We start from the raw sequence: 13,198 nt of genomic DNA on the forward strand, positions 1-13,198 counted from the left end.
TTTCGGTACCATTTTTTGCGCATTACGGTTCGAACACTCGAACACCAATACGGATTCTCCTGCACAGTGGCAGATATGTAAATACGGGGTTTACATACCATTTCTTGCGCATTACGGTTCGAACACTCGAACACCTATGCGGATTCTCTCGCACAGTGGCAGATATGTAAATACGGGGTTTCCGTACCATTTCTTGCGCAATACGGTTCGAACACCCGAACATCGATACGGATTTTCCTGCACAGTGGCAGATATGTAAATACGGGGTTTCCGTACCATTTCTTGCGCATTACGGTTCGAACACTCGAACACCTATACGGATTCTCCTGTACAGTGACAGATATGTAAATACGGGGTTCCCGTACCATTTCTTGCGCATTACGGTTCGAACACTCAAACACCTATACGGATTCTCCTGCACACTGGCAGATATGTAAATAAGGGGTTTACATACCATTTCTTGCGCATTACGGTTCGAACACTCGAACACCTATACGGATTCTCCTGCACAGTGGCAGATATGTAAATACGGGGTTTCCTTACCATTTCTTGCGCATTACGGTTCGAACACTCGAACACCTATACGGATTCTCCTACACAGTGGCAGATATGTAAATACGGGGTTTCCGTACGATTTCTTGCGCATTACGGTTCGAACACTCGAACACCTATACGGATTCTCCTACACAGTGGCAGATATGTAAATACGGGGTTCCCGTACCATTTCTTGCGCATTACGGTTCGAACACTCGAACACCTATACGGATTCTCCTGCACAGTGACAGATATGTAAATACGGGGTTCCCGTACCATTTCTTGCGCATTACGGTTCGAACACTCGAACACCTATACGGATTCTCCTGCACAGTGGCAGATATGTAAATACGGGGTTTCCGTACCATTTCTTGCGCATTACGGTTCGAACACTCGAACACCTATACGGATTCTCCTGCACAGTGGCAGATATGTAAATACGGGGTTTACATACCATTTCTTGCGCATTACGGTTCGAACACTCGAACACCAATACGGATTCTCCTGCACAGTGGCAGATATGTAAATATGGGGTTTCGGTACCATTTTTTGCGCATTACGGTTCGAACACTCGAACACCTATACGGATTCTCCTGCACAGTGGCAGATATGTAAATACGGGGTTTATATACCATTTCTTGCGCATTACGGTTCGAACACTCGAACACCTATGCGGATTCTCTCGCACAGTGGCAGATATGTAAATACGGGGTTTCCGTACCATTTCTTGCGCATTACGGTTCGAACACTCGAACACCGATACGGATTTTCCTGCACAGTGGCAGATATGTAAATACGGGGTTTCCGTACCATTTCTTGCGCATTACGGTTCGAACACTCGAACACCTATACGGATTCTCCTGTACAGTGACAGATATGTAAATACGGGGTTCCCGTACCATTTCTTGCGCCTTACGGTTCGAACACTCGAACACCTATACGGATTCTCCTGCACAGTGGCAGATATGTATATACGGGGTTTCCATACCATTTCTTGCGCATTACGGTTCGAACACTCGAATACCTATACGGATTCTCCTGCACAGTGGCAGATATGTAAATACGTTGTTTACGTTCCATTTCTTGCGCATTACGGTTCGAACACTCGAACACCAATACGGATTCTCCTGCACAGTGGCAAATATGTAAATATGGGGTTTCGGTACCATTTTTTGCGCATTACGGTTCGAACACTCGAACACCAATACGGATTCTCCTGCACAGTGGCAGATATGTAAATACGGGGTTTACATACCATTTCTTGCGCATTACGGTTCGAACACTCGAACACCTATGCGGATTCTCTCGCACAGTGGCAGATATGTAAATACGGGGTTTCCGTACCATTTCTTGCGCAATACGGTTCGAACACCCGAACATCGATACGGATTTTCCTGCACAGTGGCAGATATGTAAATACGGGGTTTCCGTACCATTTCTTGCGCATTACGGTTCGAACACTCGAACACCTATACGGATTCTCCTGTACAGTGACAGATATGTAAATACGGGGTTCCCGTACCATTTCTTGCGCATTACGGTTCGAACACTCAAACACCTATACGGATTCTCCTGCACACTGGCAGATATGTAAATAAGGGGTTTACATACCATTTCTTGCGCATTACGGTTCGAACACTCGAACACCTATACGGATTCTCCTGCACAGTGGCAGATATGTAAATACGGGGTTTCCTTACCATTTCTTGCGCATTACGGTTCGAACACTCGAACACCTATACGGATTCTCCTACACAGTGGCAGATATGTAAATACGGGGTTTCCGTACCATTTCTTGCGCATTACGGTTTGAACACTCGAACACCTATACGGATTCTCCTACACAGTGGCAGATATGTAAATACGGGGTTCCCGTACCATTTCTTGCGCATTACGGTTCGAACACTCGAACACCTATACGGATTCTCCTGCACAGTGACAGATATGTAAATACGGGGTTCCCGTACCATTTCTTGCGCATTACGGTTCGAACACTCGAACACCTATACGGATTCTCCTGCACAGTGGCAGATATGTAAATACGGGGTTTCCGTACCATTTCTTGCGCATTACGGTTCGAACACTCGAACACCTATACGGATTCTCCTGCACAGTGGCAGATATGTAAATACGGGGTTTACATACCATTTCTTGCGCATTACGGTTCGAACACTCGAACACCAATACGGATTCTCCTGCACAGTGGCAGATATGTAAATATGGGGTTTCGGTACCATTTTTTGCGCATTACGGTTCGAACACTCGAACACCTATACGGATTCTCCTGCACAGTGGCAGATATGTAAATACGGGGTTTATATACCATTTCTTGCGCATTACGGTTCGAACACTCGAACACCTATGCGGATTCTCTCGCACAGTGGCAGATATGTAAATACGGGGTTTCCGTACCATTTCTTGCGCATTACGGTTCGAACACTCGAACACCGATACGGATTTTCCTGCACAGTGGCAGATATGTAAATACGGGGTTTCCGTACCTTTTCTTGCGCATTACGGTTCGAACACTCGAACACCTATACGGATTCTCCTGTACAGTGACAGATATGTAAATACGGGGTTCCCGTACCATTTCTTGCGCATTACGGTTCGAACACTCGAACACCTATACGGATTCTACTGCACAGTGGCAGATATGTATATACGGGGTTTCCATACCATTTCTTGCGCATTACGGTTCGAACACTCGAATACCTATACGGATTCTCCTGCACAGTGGCAGATATGTAAATACGTTGTTTACGTTCCATTTCTTGCGCATTACGGTTCGAACACTCGAACACCAATACGGATTCTCCTGCACAGTGGCAAATATGTAAATATGGGGTTTCGGTACCATTTTTTGCGCATTACGGTTCGAACACTCGAACACCAATACGGATTCTCCTGCACAGTGGCAGATATGTAAATACGGGGTTTACATACCATTTCTTGCGCATTACGGTTCGAACACTCGAACACCTATGCGGATTCTCTCGCACAGTGGCAGATATGTAAATACGGGGTTTCCGTACCATTTCTTGCGCAATACGGTTCGAACACCCGAACATCGATACGGATTTTCCTGCACAGTGGCAGATATGTAAATACGGGGTTTCCGTACCATTTCTTGCGCATTACGGTTCGAACACTCGAACACCTATACGGATTCTCCTGTACAGTGACAGATATGTAAATACGGGGTTCCCGTACCATTTCTTGCGCATTACGGTTCGAACACTCAAACACCTATACGGATTCTCCTGCACACTGGCAGATATGTAAATAAGGGGTTTACATACCATTTCTTGCGCATTACGGTTCGAACACTCGAACACCTATACGGATTCTCCTGCACAGTGGCAGATATGTAAATACGGGGTTTCCTTACCATTTCTTGCGCATTACGGTTCGAACACTCGAACACCTATACGGATTCTCCTACACAGTGGCAGATATGTAAATACGGGGTTTCCGTACGATTTCTTGCGCATTACGGTTCGAACACTCGAACACCTATACGGATTCTCCTACACAGTGGCAGATATGTAAATACGGGGTTCCCGTACCATTTCTTGCGCATTACGGTTCGAACACTCGAACACCTATACGGATTCTCCTGCACAGTGACAGATATGTAAATACGGGGTTCCCGTACCATTTCTTGCGCATTACGGTTCGAACACTCGAACACCTATACGGATTCTCCTGCACAGTGGCAGATATGTAAATACGGGGTTTCCGTACCATTTCTTGCGCATTACGGTTCGAACACTCGAACACCTATACGGATTCTCCTGCACAGTGGCAGATATGTAAATACGGGGTTTACATACCATTTCTTGCGCATTACGGTTCGAACACTCGAACACCAATACGGATTCTCCTGCACAGTGGCAGATATGTAAATATGGGGTTTCGGTACCATTTTTTGCGCATTACGGTTCGAACACTCGAACACCTATACGGATTCTCCTGCACAGTGGCAGATATGTAAATACGGGGTTTATATACCATTTCTTGCGCATTACGGTTCGAACACTCGAACACCTATGCGGATTCTCTCGCACAGTGGCAGATATGTAAATACGGGGTTTCCGTACCATTTCTTGCGCATTACGGTTCGAACACTCGAACACCGATACGGATTTTCCTGCACAGTGGCAGATATGTAAATACGGGGTTTCCGTACCATTTCTTGCGCATTACGGTTCGAACACTCGAACACCTATACGGATTCTCCTGTACAGTGACAGATATGTAAATACGGGGTTCCCGTACCATTTCTTGCGCCTTACGGTTCGAACACTCGAACACCTATACGGATTCTCCTGCACAGTGGCAGATATGTATATACGGGGTTTCCATACCATTTCTTGCGCATTACGGTTCGAACACTCGAATACCTATACGGATTCTCCTGCACAGTGGCAGATATGTAAATACGTTGTTTACGTTCCATTTCTTGCGCATTACGGTTCGAACACTCGAACACCAATACGGATTCTCCTGCACAGTGGCAAATATGTAAATATGGGGTTTCGGTACCATTTTTTGCGCATTACGGTTCGAACACTCGAACACCAATACGGATTCTCCTGCACAGTGGCAGATATGTAAATACGGGGTTTACATACCATTTCTTGCGCATTACGGTTCGAACACTCGAACACCTATGCGGATTCTCTCGCACAGTGGCAGATATGTAAATACGGGGTTTCCGTACCATTTCTTGCGCAATACGGTTCGAACACCCGAACATCGATACGGATTTTCCTGCACAGTGGCAGATATGTAAATACGGGGTTTCCGTACCATTTCTTGCGCATTACGGTTCGAACACTCGAACACCTATACGGATTCTCCTGTACAGTGACAGATATGTAAATACGGGGTTCCCGTACCATTTCTTGCGCATTACGGTTCGAACACTCGAACACCTATACGGATTCTCCTGCACACTGGCAGATATGTAAATAAGGGGTTTACATACCATTTCTTGCGCATTACGGTTCGAACACTCGAACACCTATACGGATTCTCCTGCACAGTGGCAGATATGTAAATACGGGGTTTCCTTACCATTTCTTGCGCATTACGGTTCGAACACTCGAACACCTATACGGATTCTCCTACACAGTGGCAGATATGTAAATACGGGGTTTCCGTACGATTTCTTGCGCATTACGGTTCGAACACTCGAACACCTATACGGATTCTCCTACACAGTGGCAGATATGTAAATACGGGGTTCCCGTACCATTTCTTGCGCATTACGGTTCGAACACTCGAACACCTATACGGATTCTCCTGCACAGTGACAGATATGTAAATACGGGGTTCCCGTACCATTTCTTGCGCATTACGGTTCGAACACTCGAACACCTATACGGATTCTCCTGCACAGTGGCAGATATGTAAATACGGGGTTTACATACCATTTCTTGCGCATTACGGTTCGAACACTCGAACACCAATACGGATTCTCCTGCACAGTGGCAGATATGTAAATATGGGGTTTCGGTACCATTTTTTGCGCATTACGGTTCGAACACTCGAACACCTATACGGATTCTCCTGCACAGTGGCAGATATGTAAATACGGGGTTTATATACCATTTCTTGCGCATTACGGTTCGAACACTCGAACACCTATGCGGATTCTCTCGCACAGTGGCAGATATGTAAATACGGGGTTTCCGTACCATTTCTTGCGCATTACGGTTCGAACACTCGAACACCGATACGGATTTTCCTGCACAGTGGCAGATATGTAAATACGGGGTTTCCGTACCATTTCTTGCGCATTACGGTTCGAACAGTCGAACACCTATACGGATTCTCCTGTACAGTGACAGATATGTAAATACGGGGTTCCCGTACCATTTCTTGCGCCTTACGGTTCGAACACTCGAACACCTATACGGATTCTCCTGCACAGTGGCAGATATGTATATACGGGGTTTCCATACCATTTCTTGCGCATTACGGTTCGAACACTCGAATACCTATACGGATTCTCCTGCACAGTGGCAGATATGTAAATACGTTGTTTACGTTCCATTTCTTGCGCATTACGGTTCGAACACTCGAACACCAATACGGATTCTCCTGCAAAGTGGCAAATATGTAAATATGGGGTTTCGGTACCATTTTTTGCGCATTACGGTTCGAACACTCGAACACCAATACGGATTCTCCTGCACAGTGGCAGATATGTAAATACGGGGTTTACATACCATTTCTTGCGCATTACGGTTCGAACACTCGAACACCTATGCGGATTCTCTCGCACAGTGGCAGATATGTAAATACGGGGTTTCCGTACCATTTCTTGCGCAATACGGTTCGAACACCCGAACATCGATACGGATTTTCCTGCACAGTGGCAGATATGTAAATACGGGGTTTCCGTACCATTTCTTGCGCATTACGGTTCGAACACTCGAACACCTATACGGATTCTCCTGTACAGTGACAGATATGTAAATACGGGGTTCCCGTACCATTTCTTGCGCATTACGGTTCGAACACTCGAACACCTATACGGATTCTCCTGCACACTGGCAGATATGTAAATAAGGGGTTTACATACCATTTCTTGCGCATTACGGTTCGAACACTCGAACACCTATACGGATTCTCCTGCACAGTGGCAGATATGTAAATACGGGGTTTCCTTACCATTTCTTGCGCATTACGGTTCGAACACTCGAACACCTATACGGATTCTCCTACACAGTGGCAGATATGTAAATACGGGGTTTCCGTACGATTTCTTGCGCATTACGGTTCGAACACTCGAACACCTATACGGATTCTCCTACACAGTGGCAGATATGTAAATACGGGGTTCCCGTACCATTTCTTGCGCATTACGGTTCGAACACTCGAACACCTATACGGATTCTCCTGCACAGTGACAGATATGTAAATACGGGGTTCCCGTACCATTTCTTGCGCATTACGGTTCGAACACTCGAACACCTATACGGATTCTCCTGCACAGTGGCAGATATGTATATACGGGGTTTCCATACCATTTCTTGCGCATTACGGTTCGAACACTCGAATACCTATACGGATTCTCCTGCACAGTGGCAGATATGTAAATACGTTGTTTACGTTCCATTTCTTGCGCATTACGGTTCGAACACTCGAACACCAATACGGATTCTCCTGCACAGTGGCAAATATGTAAATATGGGGTTTCGGTACCATTTTTTGCGCATTACGGTTCGAACACTCGAACACCAATACGGATTCTCCTGCACAGTGGCAGATATGTAAATACGGGGTTTACATACCATTTCTTGCGCATTACGGTTCGAACACTCGAACACCTATGCGGATTCTCTCGCACAGTGGCAGATATGTAAATACGGGGTTTCCGTACCATTTCTTGCGCAATACGGTTCGAACACCCGAACATCGATACGGATTTTCCTGCACAGTGGCAGATATGTAAATACGGGGTTTCCGTACCATTTCTTGCGCATTACGGTTCGAACACTCGAACACCTATACGGATTCTCCTGTACAGTGACAGATATGTAAATACGGGGTTCCCGTACCATTTCTTGCGCATTACGGTTCGAACACTCGAACACCTATACGGATTCTCCTGCACACTGGCAGATATGTAAATAAGGGGTTTACATACCATTTCTTGCGCATTACGGTTCGAACACTCGAACACCTATACGGATTCTCCTGCACAGTGGCAGATATGTAAATACGGGGTTTCCTTACCATTTCTTGCGCATTACGGTTCGAACACTCGAACACCTATACGGATTCTCCTACACAGTGGCAGATATGTAAATACGGGGTTTCCGTACGATTTCTTGCGCATTACGGTTCGAACACTCGAACACCTATACGGATTCTCCTACACAGTGGCAGATATGTAAATACGGGGTTCCCGTACCATTTCTTGCGCATTACGGTTCGAACACTCGAACACCTATACGGATTCTCCTGCACAGTGACAGATATGTAAATACGGGGTTCCCGTACCATTTCTTGCGCATTACGGTTCGAACACTCGAACACCTATACGGATTCTCCTGCACAGTGGCAGATATGTAAATACGGGGTTTCCGTACCATTTCTTGCGCATTACGGTTCGAACACTCGAACACCTATACGGATTCTCCTGCACAGTGGCAGATATGTAAATACGGGGTTTACATACCATTTCTTGCGCATTACGGTTCGAACACTCGAACACCAATACGGATTCTCCTGCACAGTGGCAGATATGTAAATATGGGGTTTCGGTACCATTTTTTGCGCATTACGGTTCGAACACTCGAACACCTATACGGATTCTCCTGCACAGTGGCAGATATGTAAATACGGGGTTTATATACCATTTCTTGCGCATTACGGTTCGAACACTCGAACACCTATGCGGATTCTCTCGCACAGTGGCAGATATGTAAATACGGGGTTTCCGTACCATTTCTTGCGCATTACGGTTCGAACACTCGAACACCGATACGGATTTTCCTGCACAGTGGCAGATATGTAAATACGGGGTTTCCGTACCATTTCTTGCGCATTACGGTTCGAACACTCGAACACCTATACGGATTCTCCTGTACAGTGACAGATATGTAAATACGGGGTTCCCGTACCATTTCTTGCGCCTTACGGTTCGAACACTCGAACACCTATACGGATTCTCCTGCACAGTGGCAGATATGTATATACGGGGTTTCCATACCATTTCTTGCGCATTACGGTTCGAACACTCGAATACCTATACGGATTCTCCTGCACAGTGGCAGATATGTAAATACGTTGTTTACGTTCCATTTCTTGCGCATTACGGTTCGAACACTCGAACACCAATACGGATTCTCCTGCACAGTGGCAAATATGTAAATATGGGGTTTCGGTACCATTTTTTGCGCATTACGGTTCGAACACTCGAACACCAATACGGATTCTCCTGCACAGTGGCAGATATGTAAATACGGGGTTTACATACCATTTCTTGCGCATTACGGTTCGAACACTCGAACACCTATGCGGATTCTCTCGCACAGTGGCAGATATGTAAATACGGGGTTTCCGTACCATTTCTTGCGCAATACGGTTCGAACACCCGAACATCGATACGGATTTTCCTGCACAGTGGCAGATATGTAAATACGGGGTTTCCGTACCATTTCTTGCGCATTACGGTTCGAACACTCGAACACCTATACGGATTCTCCTGTACAGTGACAGATATGTAAATACGGGGTTCCCGTACCATTTCTTGCGCATTACGGTTCGAACACTCGAACACCTATACGGATTCTCCTGCACACTGGCAGATATGTAAATAAGGGGTTTACATACCATTTCTTGCGCATTACGGTTCGAACACTCGAACACCTATACGGATTCTCCTGCACAGTGGCAGATATGTAAATACGGGGTTTCCTTACCATTTCTTGCGCATTACGGTTCGAACACTCGAACACCTATACGGATTCTCCTACACAGTGGCAGATATGTAAATACGGGGTTTCCGTACGATTTCTTGCGCATTACGGTTCGAACACTCGAACACCTATACGGATTCTCCTACACAGTGGCAGATATGTAAATACGGGGTTCCCGTACCATTTCTTGCGCATTACGGTTCGAACACTCGAACACCTATACGGATTCTCCTGCACTGTGACAGATATGTAAATACGGGGTTCCCGTACCATTTCTTGCGCATTACGGTTCGAACACTCGAACACCTATACGGATTCTCCTGCACAGTGGCAGATATGTAAATACGGGGTTTCCGTACCATTTCTTGCGCATTACGGTTCGAACACTCGAACACCTATACGGATTCTCCTGCACAGTGGCAGATATGTAAATACGGGGTTTACATACCATTTCTTGCGCATTACGGTTCGAACACTCGAACACCAATACGGATTCTCCTGCACAGTGGCAGATATGTAAATATGGGGTTTCGGTACCATTTTTTGCGCATTACGGTTCGAACGGTTCGAACACTCGAACACCTACGCGGATTCTCTCGCACAGTGGCAGATATGTAAATACGGGGTTTCCGTACCATTTCTTGCGCATTACGGTTCGAACACTCGAACACCGATACGGATTTTCCTACACAGTGGCAAATATGTAAATACGGGGTTTCCGTACCATTTCTTGCGCATTACGGTTCGAACACTCGAACACCTATACGGATTCTCCTGTACAGTGACAGATATGTAAATACGGGGTTCCCGTACCATTTCTCGCGCATTACGGTTCGAACACTCGAACACCTATACGGATTCTCCTGCACAGTGGCAGATATGTATATACGGGGTTTCCATACCATTTTTTGCGCATTACGGTTCGAACACTCGAATACCTATACGGATTCTCCTGCACAGTGGCAGATATGTAAATACGTTGTTTACATACCATTTCTTGCGCATTACGGTTCGAACACTCGAACACCAATACGGATTCTCCTGCACAGTGGCAGATATGTAAATATGGGGTTTCGGTACCATTTTTTGCGCATTACGGTTCGAACACTCGAACACCTATACGGATTCTCCTGCACAGTGGCAGATATGTAAATACGGGGTTTACATACCATTTCTTGCGCATTACGGTTCGAACACTCGAACACCTATGCGGATTCTCTCGCACAGTGGCAGATATGTAAATATGGGGTTTTCGTACCATTTCTTGCGCATTACGGTTCGAACACTCGAACACCGATACGGATTTTCCTGCACAGTGGCAGATATGTAAATACGGGGTTTCCGTACCATTTCTTGCGCATTACGGTTCGAACACTCGAACACCTATACGGATTCTCCTGTACAGTGACAGATATGTAAATACGGGGTTCCCGTACCATTTCTTGCGCATTACGGTTCGAACACTCGAACACCTATACGGATTCTCCTGCACAGTGGCAGATATGTAAATAAGGGGTTTACATACCATTTCTTGCGCATTACGGTTCGAACACTCGAACACCTATACGGATTCTCCTGCACAGTGGCAGATATGTAAATACGGGGTTTCCTTACCATTTCTTGCGCATTACGGTTCGAATACTCGAACACCTATACGGATTCTCCTGCACAGTGGCAGATATGTAAATACGGGTTTTCCGTACCATTTCTTGCGCATTACGGTTCGAACACTCGAACACCTATACGGATTCTCCTACACAGTGGCAGATATGTAAATACGGGGTTCCCGTACCATTTCTTGCGCATTACGGTTCGAACACTCGAACACCTATACGGATTCTCCTGCACAGTGACAGATATGTAAATACGGGGTTCCCGTACCATTTCTTGCGCATTACGGTTCGAACACTCGAACACCTATACGGATTCTCCTGCACAGTGGCAGATATGTAAATACGGGGTTTCCGTACCATTTCATGCGCATTACGGTTCGAACACTCGAACACCTATACGGATTCTCCTGCACAGTGGCAGATATGTATATACGGGGTTTCCATACCATTTCTTGCGCATTACGGTTCGAACACTCGAATACGTATACGGATTCTCCTGCACAGTGGCAGATATGTAAATACATTGTTTACATACCATTTCTTGCGCATTACGGTTCGAACACTCGAACACCAATACGGATTCTCCTGCACAGTGGCAGATATGTAAATATGGGGTTTCGGTACCATTTTTTGCGCATTACGGTTCGAACACTCGAACACCTATGCAGATTCTCTCGCACAGTGGCAGATATGTAAATACGGGGTTTCCGTACCATTTCTTGCGCAATACGGTTCGAACACCCGAACATCGATACGGATTTTCCTGCACAGTGGCAGATATGTAAATACGGGGTTTCCGTACCATTTCTTGCGCATTACGGTTCGAACACTCGAACACCTATACGGATTCTCCTGTACAGTGACAGATATGTAAATACGGGGTTCCCGTACCATTTCTTGCGCATTACGGTTCGAACACTCGAACACCTATACGGATTCTCCTGCACAGTGGCAGATATGTAAATAAGGGGTTTACATACCATTTCTTGCGCATTACGGTTCGAACACTCGAACACCTATACGGATTCTCCTGCACAGTGGCAGATATGTAAATACGGGGTTTCCTTACCATTTCTTGCGCATTACGGTTCGAACACTCGAACACCTATACGGATTCTCCTGCACAGTGGCAGATATGTAAATACGGGGTTTCCGTACCATTTCTTGGGCATTACGGTTCGAACACTCGAACACCTATACGGATTCTCCTACACAGTGGCAGATATGTAAATACGGGGTTCCCGTACCATTTCTTGCGCATTACGGTTCGAACACTCGAACACCTATACGGATTCTCCTGCACAGTGACAGATATGTAAATACGGGGTTCCCGTACCATTTCTTGCGCATTACGGTTCGAACACTCGAACACCGATACGGATTTTCCTGCACAGTGGCAGATATGTAAATACGGGGTTTCCGTACCATTTCTTGCGCATTACGGTTCGAACACTCGAACACCTATACGGATTCTCCTGTACAGTGACAGATATGTAAATACGGGGTTCCCGTACCATTTCTTGCGCATTACGGTTCGAACACTCGAACACCTATACGGATTCTCCTGCACAGTGGCAGATATGTATATACGGGGTTTCCATACCATTTCTT

Source organism: Camellia sinensis, chromosome 5 (genome assembly GCF_055761805.1).
Source record: "Camellia sinensis isolate YWXY chromosome 5, ASM5576180v1, whole genome shotgun sequence".
NCBI classification, from domain to species: Eukaryota; Viridiplantae; Streptophyta; class Magnoliopsida; order Ericales; family Theaceae; genus Camellia; species Camellia sinensis.